The sequence below is a fragment of the Urocitellus parryii genome, chromosome 7 (genome assembly GCF_045843805.1).
Source record: "Urocitellus parryii isolate mUroPar1 chromosome 7, mUroPar1.hap1, whole genome shotgun sequence".
Taxonomy (NCBI): Eukaryota; Metazoa; Chordata; class Mammalia; order Rodentia; family Sciuridae; genus Urocitellus; species Urocitellus parryii.
In genome coordinates, this window is record NC_135537.1 from 71803082 (window position 1) to 71815561 (window position 12480).

The following is a 12480-nucleotide window of genomic DNA, read 5'->3' on the forward strand; positions in this document are numbered from 1 at the left end:
ACACCCACCCCTCCCAGCCAAAAAAAAAAAAAAAAACTGTGAAAAGAAAATGCTATAAAACCTCATTTCCCCCCAATAATCAAAACATTTTAACTCTATTATTGCTGCATGGTACATGTGTGGTAGGCAACACTGGGTCACATGCGATCTCATTCCCAAGGCATATGGACAATTTCAACAATGTTAACAGGGCTCTAACACCATCTCTTTACAAGGCAACCAGATAGTTCAGAGGATGCACAGGTCAGAAGCACTGGGTGGGGGGTCACTTCAATGCTTTTATACCTGCCAGCAACCTGGGGTTCAGAACCAAAGGAGCTTGACACCAAAGAGATGGTTGAAGTTGAAGAGGAATGCAGCCCAGCAGTGCAGGACAAGTGAAGACTTGATGTCACCCTGCCAGATAGCAGTATGGCGCCCAGCACAGAACAGGCCTCCAAATATTCCCTGACTGGAAGAGGTGGCAGCGTGTAGCAACAGCACCAAAGACCATATCAGCTGCCTGAAATGTGAGCACTGGTTCTGGGTGGGGGAAGGGAGTCAAACCAAACACAGAGTTTATGTCCTAAGAGTGAAATGTCCTTGACAAGATTAGCTAGCTCAATGTACACCTGGACCCAGCAATCTCACCTTAGGAGGTCAGGTTTCTAGGTAGACTCTTCCCCAGGGTTTGATGAAGACCTATAGTCCGCCTACTTGACTTTGCTGTGGCTACTCCACCTGGTCACATGGCCACCCATGACTAATGTTCCCCTGGGCCCTGTACCTAACTGCTCCCAAAGTAAATTTCAGACTGAAACTCCAGACCCTAAGAGGAATAGATTGGGGGGGGGGGTCCACAGGAAAGCCCAGACCCCTAAACAAGTGAATCTAAAAGTGAACTCTTACAAAAACAAGGAAGTTTTACATCCATGCCACTACTCAGCTCCTTCCATCCTAAAGCTGAATGTCTCAAAGAGCAAAACTACCATTTCATTTGATAAGCACAGATCCATCAACTATTTCAACAACAAGATAATGGAGTCTTCGTGCAAATACAAAAGTAAAGCGCTGGAAACAGGGAAATACTGTCAGGGAAATGCAAGCACTATGTAAGTTCTGCTTCAATAATGACATGATCTTTTTATTATGACTATTTATATGAGGTAATAGGGGAAAAATCAGTTGTGAATAACCAAGTGTGTTTGAAAAAAAAAGTACAGAATAGTTTCTTCCTGATATTCTCCATGTAAGGTAATAAACAGTGTTTATCACCAAGTCAAACAGCTACCTTCTGGTGATGTCAGAAAATGTACATTTTAGAGTTTCAAAGCAGTCCCCCACCCAACTGAAATGTGAGATTGAATAAGAATAAAAACTAAATTCAGAGACTTGTACAAAGTAACCACTATGAGTTTAGACTCACAAGTTATGTTGAGGAAAAACTAAAAAGGGACACTTAGTCCTTGCAGAGAAAGAGCTGCTCATGGCGTGAAGGCCATCTCCTTGCGTTCTGCAGACACGGGGAGTGGGAAGGAGTGAGGCATCAATGGCGTTACTCCTCTGCCTATAGACAAAGTCTGTCATGGAAAGACACAGAGACCATCTCCCTCCACGATGAACTTACTGGCTCACAGAAGAGACACACGCAAAACCAAGAACATGCCATAAAGGCAGCAATAGGTTGAATCGATGAAGGAAGTGTTGGCTAGGAATGGAAAAGCAAGCGTGATGCTGCTAGCATCACCCAGAAAGGCTTCATGGGGAAGCAGGACTTGGAGAAGGGGGCCTGGCCTCAACACTCTGGGAGGCAGTTCATTTAAACAGACAAATGGTACTTTTATATAAATGATTAGCAAACAGCTTAATGCAATGTGTCAATTTGAATGCGCTATGGGGTGCCCAGATATTTGGGTTAAACACTATTTCTGGCTGTGGCTGTGAGTGTTTCTAGAGGATATTAGCACCGAATTGGTGGTTGAATAAAGCAGATGCCCTCTCCAGTGTGGGTGGACGTTATCGAACAGGTGCAGGCCTAAACAGAACCAAAAGGTAGGAGATAGTTGAATTCTTTCTTTCTTCCACCCTAACTGCTTAGAAATCTGTTTTTCTGATCTTAGACTGAAACTTACACTATTGCCTATCCTGGGTCCCTAGGTTTCAACAGCAGATCATGGGGGTTCCCAGCTCCCTTGATCATGTGAGATGTCTCTTTATTATAAATCCTTTCTAAATGTGTATATCCCATTGGTTCTGTCCTAACACAAGGCATGTATATCAATGTTATGAGATAAAATTAAAAATCCAAAGTAAGATGAAGATGCTTACATATTTCAAAGACATTTAATGGTGTGTTAATAAGCTTAACTAAAAGGGCCTATGATATAATTTCTTTAGCACTAAGATTCTGAGCAGCAAGCTGCATTATAGCAAAATTATACTGGAAAAGGCTTATGGAAATGCCAATAGGGTATTGACAACCAATATTATTCAGCCCTGTGCTGGTAAGTTCTGGAAGGAAAAATATCTGTAAGAGAAATCAGAGAAGCAAATCAGTCCACATGAATTGAAACACATGACACGCTGTGATGATAGAATCACTTTCAACTAGAAAAATGTGGCCACTGTGATGTTCAATACTAAACTCTGGAGACACACACACACACACACACACACATACACACATACACTGTTTTGTGTCATGCAGCAGATTCCCAACACTTCTAAAAAAAATTCATTTAGAACTAATCTCCCAATCTTCTCTACCTAAAAGAATATTTCAGCTACCTAAAAATACACACATCCACACAGCAGTAATACTCTCTCCTTCTAAGAACAAAAAATATAAATATACAACCAAGAACTAAAAGAAAATAAATTCTTCATTGGATTAAAGAACAGAATTCAGTCAGTCTATCCTCTTAAAGATGGGGTTCACTTTGGCCATAATATTATAAAATGGTTTAAATGGTTTATTTTATAATAAGCCCATTTTATATTATTTATATATATTTATAATAAACACATTTTATAATAAGCACATCTGGCTCATGGTGGCTGCCAACAGAAACTGTGAAGAGAACCCATGGCCTGCCTTATTAAGAAGCAACACAATGACTTCCTCCCTTCAATCCTCATCACTAAACAAGAAGAAAATCTATTAGGAAGAAAAACATCTGATTCGGAAAAGTCACAACATCCCAATTAATGATCATTTGAAAGAGCACAGGCCAGGGGTAGAGGGTTAGTCAGCTTTGCATCGCTATAACCAAAGTATCCAACAAGAACATCTTAAAGGAGGTAAAGTTTATTTTGGCTCATGGTTTCAGAGACTTCAGTCCATGGTTGGCCTACTTCATAGCTCTGGGCCCAAGGTAAAGCAGAACATCATGGTGGACAGGTACATGGGAAGAAGGCTGCTCCACTCATGGTTGGGTCAGGAAGCAGAGAGATGGAAGGGGACTGGCCCACAGCGAAGATGATCCTTCCAGAGCAATCCCCCAGCAACCCACCTACTCCAGCCACACCCCACCTGCCTACAGTTACCACCCCATCCGTCCATGCAAATTAGGTTGGACTATTAGGTTACAGCTCTAATAATCTAACCATGTCACCTTCAAACATCCCTGCATTAACACAGGAGCTTTGGAAGGGAACACCTCATATCCAAACCATAACAGAGAAAATAAAAGGATTTTTTTTTAAATCCCCAATTTATAGTCAGTGAACTTCCTAATTCACCTGTTCTAATTATGTGGACAAAACACAGAACTGCTATCAGGATTCATTGTTATTTCCTGTTACTGCCAAGTGCTCAATTTCCAACTCTCTATTTTTGACCAAGAATGTCAATTGTGCCCCCGCCCCCAGCAGCCAGGGAAACAAAACTGACTAATATGTTTGCACATGTATAGTGAATAAATGTAGATAAACATCTATGATTATGGAGTACCTATGTAAAAGTTCAATAACTTTTTTGCATTTTATTTACTAAACTTCACACAAAGACTAGGAAATAAGTAACACTGTGGAAAAATTAAAAGCCTAGAAAACAATACACATTCTTTAAAATGAACAGGATTTCTTCTTGAAAAATACAGATAGCATCAAAATCAATGCACCAAACAGACATCACCATGAGATGCAGTATCATAAGTAACATCTTAGCAGAAACCAGGGAAATAATCCACAGTCAAGAGCACCAGTTGAGGGTCTATCAGGCTACTAGCTACAGTCCATTATGCTTTAGATCTGGAATGTCCCCAAAGAATCATGCTGAAAGCTTGATCTCTAGAGCAGCAATATTGAGAGGTAAGGCTTTCTGGAAAGTGACTGGATTATGAGGGCTTAAACCTCATAAATGGCCTAATTCACTGAGAGCTGAACGGAATACTAGAAGGTGGTAGAAAATGTGGATAGGTAGGGGAATGGTTGGAGGAAGTAGGTCTCTGGGAGCATTTTCTTGGGGACTATATGTTGTCCCTGGCTCTTTTCTGTCTGCTTCCTGGCTGCCATGAGCTGAGCAGCATTGCTCTGCCATTCCCTCCTACCATGAGGTTCTACATCACCTCAAGCCCCCAGGAACAGAGTTGGGCAGCTATGGCTGAAATCTCTGAAGCTATGGGCCAAAATAAATTTTTAATCCACTAAGTTGCTCTTGTCAGGTATCTTGGTCATGGTGATGAGAAGCTGGCTAACACAAGCCCCAATTTCAGTGCTGGGAGAAAGTAGTCCTTCTGACTTCTGGGGTGTCCAGGGCAGTTTAACAAGCATTGGGTTCTTTTACAAAGGATGCGTCTCTCTGTCATGTACTCCTGTGGTTTTCATATGAGTTAGGTACCTGTACACAGCATCTCAGGCATTAGCAAAGCCTCAGGTAACATTCAGCTTCAAGACCAAGCAAGTGACTTTTTTCTGGAAAGCCACACCAAAATACATAAGCATGTCCTACTACCCCCAGGAAACTCCCGCTTCCTCTCCTCCAACCCCTTCCTCAAAAGAACTATTTAGAACCTGCCTGGCTAGACCTCAGATACATACAGCTCAACTGGAAAGTCAGTCATATCATAGCTCAAAAACAAAGTTGAGACAAGATCACTGCCTGAGAGTAGGCCTTCCAGTTGTGTTCAGGAGCCTAGAAGGCTGAGTCTTCGTAACCAGCATCGGCAGCATCACCTGCCACTCAGCAACCATCTGTTCAGCCATGCAACGCAGCTGGCCAGGGAGACCCTGCAGATACAGCGGCAGACATGCCAGGGCACCTTTCAACTTGGGAAAGGTACTGCCAACATAAAAACAAATTAGTCCATTTCAGTTAGTGATGAGGGCTGAGAATAAGACAGGACAGAGTAGCTGGGGAAGGGGAGCTCTAGCTTTGGCAGTCACAGCCAAGTCTAAAACAATAACTTTTGACATGTGACCTACATGGTGAGAGTATGAGACAGAAAGAGGTAACAGCAACAACCTGGATACGGTGCTCCACATTTTGCAAGTATCATCTCACTTAAGCCCCTAACGTTTCTAGAAAATAGGCAGTCCAGCCGTCCCCATTTTGCAAACCATCAAACTGAAGTTCAGAAGCCTCTATAACTTGCTCAACTTTACCCAGAACTGGTCTGTTCACCCAGACAGATTCAACTGCAGGACATATCTCTCTGTCCTTAAGGAACCTACTTGGTCATCTGCTGGCCTACAACTACATTTTTGGCCTGGGATCCCCATGACCATGACCAAGCTTCCAATCCACAGGTAGGTGATTCTACAATACCGGAGCTTCCTCCCTACAGTTCTTCCAAACACTGGATTCAACTCATCATCAGTCAAATACAACAGAAATAAAATACAAATCAGCAAGACCTCTCAGGCTTCAAGTCCAGAATATGCCATCTATCACCGACTACAAAACACACCTAATTTTCAGTTTTATTACCTAAAATCAGGACTCATATCACAATGGGTCATGCATCACAGTTAATTGGGCAGTATGTTTTCTTCTCTGTGGTCTGGAAATTGATGACACACCTAACAGCAATGGTGTGTTAGGTAAGGAGAAATTCAAAATCCTGCATTCAGTGAGATCCTTCTATGTCCTCTGCGTTATTCCAGGCCAACTGGCACTGATCGATGCAACAGCTTCCTAACTGGCTCCCTGATGCCACTATTCCCCAAAGATTTGTTCTCCACACACACAGTGTGTTTCCAAATCTGTAAATTAAAACCTGGTCTTCCTTGAATCATATCTTCTAGTGGTTTCCACTGTATTTAGAATAAACTGAAAATCTCCACCCCACTCCACCATGGCCTGCAAGGCCCTGCTGACCTGGTTCCTTTGCTGCTATCTTTTGTTCCTCACAAAAACAGATTCTGCCTGCCACAGGGCCTTTGCATAAGCCACATTTTATGCCCAGAGACCTTCCAAATGTTGCCTTCCTTTTAATTCACTCTTAGCTCTAAAGTCCTCCATTAAGCCTTCCCAGACTACCCAGCTCAAAGGGGAAAATGGCTCCCATTCTTGTCTGCCCTTATTACTGCTTTAAATTAGCTTTTTATTTATTCATATAATTAATTATCTACATTCCCACTTTACACTATAAAGCCCCAAAGAAGTAAGGACTATATTTTCCCTGGCTACTACTTATACAAAGTACCTGACACACAATAAGCCCTTCATCAATTTCTTTTTAATATAACCATCGTAAGAGAAGAAATGACTAAACCACATTCTTTTGCATAATTACTTTCTTATATTAAGTTCCTGTTAATAGGACAAAAAGAAATCACTGGCAAGAATGATCATTTTGAAGAATATCTGTAACTCCTCCTTAAAAAAAAAATTAAAAAGATGAAACAAATTTCCAGGGGGTTATGAGGGGGAAAAAATGCCTTGAATTACAACATAAGCACTCAAAGATTCCCACATGCTTGTGATCTGGACTTTCAAAGTCCTTATCTGGAACTGCAATTTCAAAGCCCATTGATCTTGGCTGGATGCACAAAACGTCCTGCATAATTCAATTAATTCTTGCAGAAGTCCGTCTGCCAAATGACATTCACCTTCCTTTTACTTAGGTATTGACCTTTGAACTTGTCTCTAAAGTATTTACAATGTTCAAAATCCCAGTTTTAGTGTCTGTCTAAAATTGCTTAATCATTCACGTTCATTATTTTTATCACCAACCAGTCCAGAAAAAGCAAGGAATCTGCTTCACTTACTAAGATTTCCTTCAAGAAAGTAATGACCAAAATCAAAACCAAGTCTCATGTCTCTGAATGGAGGTTCTCAGGTGATTCTCCTTGTGAGACAAACTCCAAAATGTTAAAAAACATAAAGTCCCTCTTAGTCCCTTTTCCTCATATGCATGATTCAGGTTCATTAATTTTATATTACAAAAGGATCATTCAGAAACAAACCCAGGTTGTCTAAAAAGGAGAAGAAAAATGATTGAGCAGTGGAGAATCTTGGCCTTTATCTTAATCATCTGCAGCCGCTCATTTGGATGATGACATTTACCTACAATGAAAAACTAAATTTCCTACAACTATTTCCAAAATTGTCAATAGAAATCACCCCATTACTTTCTCTCCCAAAGTCCAGAATCAATGCTTCATTTAGCTTCTTGGAGAAACACTTTGGATACAATTTGTTTGCTCTTCTTAACGATTTTCAAATATCACTGCTTTAGTATTTCTAAAAAGTTTTCAACTCAAAAAATGCCAGCATTTTTTGAAAAATTAGGCTCTGCCTAAAGTGTAAAATTAAAAAAAAATTTAAAAGACAATATAGAAGGGAGATTTGATGGAAGGCTTAATCATAATCCCTTCTGATGTACTTAAGGCACGGTGGTATGGTTTATTCACTGAACCTAATGAATAAACCTTCTCTGACCCAAGGGAAAGTTAGTTACTGGGTGGAGGAGAGCTGTGACTGCTCCTAGACCACCTGAGCAACAAAGCCTGAAGCCACAAGGTAATGCCTGACTTCAATATCTAAGCCATTTTTATTGGCCTTCACACAGTTGAAAGAAGCTAAACTAGGCCATTCTTCCTTCAGCTCTCCAAAAACAAACAACCTTTAAACAAGGTAGGCTAAAATCTTTCGAGGTTTCCTCTGAAAATAAAAACAGCTTCATTTCTCCTACTTGGGACCCTTTGATGAACAAATGCTACCCAGAACACTGTTGATGCCAAACCCCAAAAGAAGGCGGCAGATACTTCCAGCAGCTGAGTGTACAAGGCAGAAACTATTCCTCATGGTTCGGTGGAGAGATCCTTGGGCTCCGGAGACAAATACACCCTGCTACTTCTGAGCTATGTGACTCACACGAGTCACTTAAGCAGATAACAGTAACTGCTAGGCTTTGGCGGGGTAAAGAGAACAAACCCATTGTCAGCTGCCTGGAGATGCATTAACTGCCTACAGCGATGTGCAGTTCCCAGACAGACCCAGCCCTTGGGGGTAACTTATTATTAACTAGAAAACCCCTTTTCTGAGTGTACATATCCATTTTCTAGCCTTAGTGTCTTGCACTGTGTAGAATTAATATATTTTTTTTTCAGATGAGTCATGACTTTGCAAAGTTTCACAGTCTTCATCCTGAACATCAATTCCCATTGCCTCACATCAGGAGCCAAGAAAAAATCAGGAAGGGGAGCGGGGAAAGGAAATAACCCTAGGAAGTTATTTTCTTAAATTAATTTATTAGTCTCTCTCTGTTAAAAGTTTAAGTGTGTGTAGGGAGTGAGTTCAGGTTAGCAAGGATGGCAAAATAAAAATAAGGGTACAGTTGTCTAATTTTAACAAGCAACATTTATTCTAAAACCTAGAATACTATGGCTTGCAGAAAGAAATAACTAGGGCAAGGAAGTATCTTAAAAAGCTGAAAATACAAAAAGCAAACTTTAAAAAAATATTTTATTTAAAGAAAACAGGATGATATCTATGTAGTAAAAGGCAGAGACAAGCAATGGAATTACTCAATTAATCCCTCCAATTCCACTTACCTGTATGGGGGCCACCAGCATTATCCACAGCACCACCTACTGCCATACCACTGTGCCTACAGCAGCTTAGGTTCTGCAGGACCCTGAGAGTTAATGCAAAGCACTGGTTTTGCTACATAAGTTATTTAGGAATGAATAAGATGTCACTTCAAAGTCAAGTGGTGGGACAGGGCTCAAAATAAGATATCTTACAAAATATCTAAATTATAAACACTGTCTCCGTTATTGACAAGCAGCAAGTAAATAGTTTTAATTTTTCTTAGCTATTTAGACTATAATATAAATGCAGCTCTGAAGATTTTAAAGAACAAATAAGAAATTACATGCGATGGTAGATGTTTATATAGTAAACATATTTATCTTTTATCATCTTCTAACAGAGTGTAAGTTACCTAACTGCTTACACCAACACTGTTCTTTCAATTAGGAATTGGAAATGTTATTCTAAAGCTAGAGAGAAAAAAAAAAAAGGATGACTTGGGGATAGGGTTCAGAGCCCCAGGTTTTCCCAAATGTCTAGGCCTCTGCTTGGACAATTAGACCCTTTAAGCATAAGCAATTCTCATTACGAAATGAACCAGGATATGACAGAGTTCAGAACTATTGTCTTATCCCTATGGTGGGATACATAAGAGGCACCAAATTAACCCACACCAGGCATTAAGAATACACAGAGCAGCTTGTCAATATTCAGCAAAACAATAATTCAATACTGAACTAAAATTAACTGCGCGCCTAAAATGGACCATGATTTTTAAAAACAAAAATAATACAAGCTGACACTAGCACTATGTACCAGGCACTGTGAGAAGGCCCTTGACGGATTATCAGGTTCAGAAAGCATTCAGAAAGCATCGTCACCTCTCTGTTCACTCAGTGACTGATTTTATGGTATACAATCTATCACAATACCAATACCTATAAGATAAATCAATGAGATACGATCGATCATTAAAGAATTCCGGTTCACCCTAAACACCTTTGTGTTAAAATAACTACGCTTAGTAACTCATTTGAATGGCCAGGGGTCTCAAAGTCACAAAATGAGGACAACAAAAAAATCACCCCAGATATCTTCCTGGGGAATGACTCTAAGAGTAAAGTAGGAAGGAAACGCTAAATAAATATCTCCCCACACCAACAAGGGAAATGAAGAAAATGGAAGTCATACTACTCATACTGCAAAAATGCTGATTCTACTATCATATTCCTCTTTGCAAAAACAGACCAGTTAGCAGTCCTCACAAGGCCAGCCATGCAATGTTGTCACAGATGTGTGCCAGATTTTGCACAGGACGGAACTTGGCTGTGAGGAAAACCCAGAGTTCGCCTGAATTTCAGGCAGGAAAGAAAGCCTGCTCATTTTTGTTGTGAATCGGAACAACAACCTGAAAGGGTTAAAAATCCGGGCACCAGGTGTTTTCTTTCCACTTTCCAGAGTAATTTAAGCACACAGCAAAGTTATCTCTCATTTCCTTCTTCACCAGCCAGTCTGGAGGGCTGGGGGGGGGGGGGGTAACCTGTCACTGCCGTTTACAGTGTGCGGCTCCTGTTGTAACAAAAGGGGGGGGGGACACCCAGGCTGGGCAGGCGGGCACCCGGGCTTCCCACAGCCTGCACGCGGCTTTGTTGCCAAGTTATGTGCTCCGCTGGGTTATGGGCGCACGAGTGAGCCTAGGAGAATTTAATTCAATTTCCAACCTGCATGCTTTCAAAGAAAGTAGAGACAATTGAGACCACGGGAGGGACAGGAAGGGTAATCAAAAATAAACTTTCAGAGCCTCGGGATCTGCATTTCTTGAAATAACTCCCAGCCAGGGATCAGGACGTACTGATACTCTGAAAGTATTTATTTGGCACGAAAATGGGCCACCAAGCACGGAGTGGGGGGGGGGGTCGAGGGAGGTCCCGTCCCTGAGGACCACTCCCCCAGCAGCAAGCTGCAGGCGGGCGCGCTTTCCTAGCCCACCTCGGTTTCGCAGCGCCGCCAGACTCCACTCGGCCGCTGCCGGGCCCCGGCGCCGTGCCCGGCCTCCTCACCGAGCCCAGGACGAGCAGCCCGGCGCAGAGGGGGCGCCATACGGGCAGTGGCGGAGCGCCTCTCCAGGCGGCCCGGAGCGACACCAGGGTCCACTGGACCATGGAGGCCCCCAGGTCGGGGTAGACCGCCCCACGCACGGCGCGGAGGCACCGGCGCACACCCACTTGGCGCGCGCCGCCCGGCCGCGGAGGCTGGGGCATTGTCCGCAGTCGCCGCGCGGCAGGGGCCGCGGGACCCGAATCCCGGACTCCGACCGGCAGTCCCCCCAGCAGTCACCCACGGCCCAGTCTTACCTCGGCCGCGCTACCGGCCCCGGGAGGTGCGGGCCGAGCTCGGCTCCAGGACCCCGAGAGAGATGAGGAGGGAGAGTCGGGACCCACAAGGGAAGGCGGGCCGAGCGCGAGCTGCTGGGCCGCCGAATTCTAGCCGCCGCCGCCGCCGCCGCCGGGCAACGGGGCGGAGCGGGCTCCGGAGCCGGCCCTGGACTAGCGGCCGCGGAGGGTTAGTCTGGCGACTGCAGCGACCGTTCGCTCTGCACAGAGTGGGAGGGCTCAGGCAGGCTTTGCTGGAGAGCGAGGGAGGGAACTTGGAGCTAGTTGCTGTGGCCCAGAGCGCGTGTCCCTGAGCGAGCGTGCACGCCCCCAGGGCGCTCCGCCCCCGTCCCGCCCCAACCCCACCTGCCTGGTCCCCACCCCCTCCTGTACCCCCACTCCTGTTCCTGTTTCTCCCCGCCCACTTCCATCCAGACTCCTACTTCCCCTATCCCCGATCCCATCCTCCTGGCCAAACCAGCACCTGCCCACCAGCTCCTACCCTGATGAAAGATCCCCTGGATCTGAGCTTGCCGCTCTAGTTCAGACCAGTCACTCCTGGCGACTAGAGCCTGGTTGCAGATGTCATAACTTCATCAGCTAGTCCAGAGACGCTTGATCTTTTTCCTATCTTTCACAGACTCAGATGGGTGTTTTAGTATTAAGTAAATATTTGGAGAAAATAATAAAGAATTTTTAAAAAATCTCAAAGTTGAGGTACTGCCTCTGGAGTGTGGACCAGCTGATGTTTCAAAGTTAAGTCAATGTGAGGGGGGAGGGGCGCATCATATTCATCTCAATGTATTATTGGCTTAAAATATTTAGTTTTTATTATTTGCTTAATAACATGGTTGGTTTTCTCTGGGGGACAGAGTTGTTTTGGGAAAGCTAAACTGACTCACTTAGTTTTGCTTTTGCTCCTGGGAACTCTAAAAGATGAATTCCATGTTCATCAAAATGATTGAATCTGAACAAGGTAAGGATCCACCAAATATGATTTCTTCTCAATAATATTTAGAAAAGATATTTTTTTCACCTTTAGTATATGTGAAATATGGTGACATTCATCTCATTTTTTTCAGAAAAGCCATCTACCTGTATGTACTTAAGTCAAGTGGCTGTTGTTTCATTCCAGTTCAGAAATTAACA

At 43.2% G+C, this 12480-nt stretch overlaps 1 protein-coding gene across 1 annotated transcript in view; it reads right to left on the minus strand.

The window, feature by feature from the left end:
- Fam110b (family with sequence similarity 110 member B) overlaps positions 1 to 11544 on the minus strand; it is a 150722-nt gene extending 139178 nt beyond the window's left edge. Inside the window, exon 1 of the mRNA XM_026408490.2 lies at positions 11314 to 11544. The gene's annotated coding sequence lies outside the window, so the exon portion shown is untranslated. The remainder of the gene's footprint in view (positions 1 to 11313) is intronic.
- Between the last annotated feature and the right edge of the window lie 936 nt (positions 11545 to 12480).